Source organism: Ovis canadensis, chromosome 26, assembly GCF_042477335.2.
Source record: "Ovis canadensis isolate MfBH-ARS-UI-01 breed Bighorn chromosome 26, ARS-UI_OviCan_v2, whole genome shotgun sequence".
Classification (NCBI taxonomy): Eukaryota; Metazoa; Chordata; class Mammalia; order Artiodactyla; family Bovidae; genus Ovis; species Ovis canadensis.
In genome coordinates, this window is record NC_091270.1 from 41,821,131 (window position 1) to 41,822,685 (window position 1,555).

The 1,555-nt window shown below is 46.2% G+C and overlaps 1 pseudogene; it reads right to left on the bottom strand.

Moving 5' to 3' along the window:
- Nucleotides 1-472: 472 nt before the first annotated feature.
- Nucleotides 473-1,217, bottom strand: LOC138430830 (small ribosomal subunit protein eS6 pseudogene; annotated as a pseudogene).
- Nucleotides 1,218-1,555: the final 338 nt, after the last annotated feature.

The following is a 1,555-nucleotide window of genomic DNA, read 5'->3' on the forward strand; positions in this document are numbered from 1 at the left end:
GACAGCGGGAACCATGGACTGGAATTCAGCAGGACACAAGCTCTGTGTCTTTGCTTCTCCCTACCTGTTGGATTCATTCTCCATCTGCAATCAAGATCCCTCCGCATGGCACTGACAGCTCCCAAGACTCACATACCAGGCTTCCACCTCCAAAGAGGGCTGGATTTTAAGTTGCAGTTGGAAAAATTGTCTTAGAGAACTATTCTGATTGGTTTAGTCTGGACCAGAGGTCTTCCTTCAATCAATCAGCTTAGCCAGTTGATTGGATAACAGTCTTTCAGGAGCTCACTCCTGGGTTCTGGAGCTGTGTTTTAGAAAAAGGAATTTTCATGAGCCAGGCAGGCACCCCAAGAATTAGAGCATTCTTTTTCTTCTTTTTAAAAACAAAATGTACTATAGTTGATTTACAATGCTGTGGTTTTTTCTTTTTCTTTTATGTCTGATCTTATTTATTTGTTACTCTTAGAACATCTCATTTTTGCCTGGACTCAGAAGTAGAAGCTCTCAGAGAGGACAGCCTCCGTCTCTTGGCAATCTGTTCCTGCCGTTTTTGTTTGGCTTCCTTCATTCTCTTGGCCAAAAGTTTAGCATATTCTGCCGCCTCTTCTTTATTTTTCTTAGTACGCTGTTTCTTCCGAGCAATACGCCGCCATTTGTGTTGCAGAACTCGTGGAGTCACGAGACGCTGAATCTTGGTTGCTTTAGTCCTAGGTTTTTTACCATCTTTGTTTAGGGGCTTTCGCACAACATACTGGCGGACATCATCTTCTTTAGAGAGATTGAAAAGTTTGCGGATTCTGCTAGTTTCTTTTGAGACCCAGGTAATGAGGCACTGTAGTATCAGTGATTCCAGGAATATCCTTCTCCCCTTTTTTCATGATGACCAAATTGAGAACACTCAGATTGGCATCTACAGTGCAACCCCGTACAGATTTGCACTTTCTCTCTCCAGTCCTCCTTGATCTGTAACAGGAATGTCCCTTACTCAGTAGCAAGCGAACTCGGCCATGGGTCAAGACACCCTGCTTCACGGGGAAACCCTGCTTATCGTTCCTGCCACTGATTCGGACCACATAACCCTTCCATTCTTCACCCAGAGCGTCAGCAGCAACTTCTGTGGCCCTACGCTTCTCGTAGAAAGTACAAAGTTTTCGTTCATCGTCCGCTTCAATCAGCTTCTGGCAGCCAGTGGCCGGGAAAGAGATGTTCAGCTTCATTCTGAAGCAGCCAACAACTTCCAGTTCAGTTAGTTCAGTTGCTCAGTCATGTCCGACTCTTTGCGACCCCATGAATCGCAGCACATCAGGCCTCCCTGTCCATCACCAACTCCCAGAGTTCACTCAGATTCACTCCATCGAGTCCGTGATGCCATCCAGCCATCTCATCCTCTGTCGTCCCCTTCTCCTCCTGCCCCCAATCCCTCCCAGCATCAAAGTCTTTTCCAGTGAGTCAACTCTTTGCATAAGGTGGCCAAAGTAGTGGAGTTTCAGCTTTAGCATCATTCCTTCCAAAGAAATCCCAGGGCTGATCTCCTTTAGGATGGACTGGTTGGATC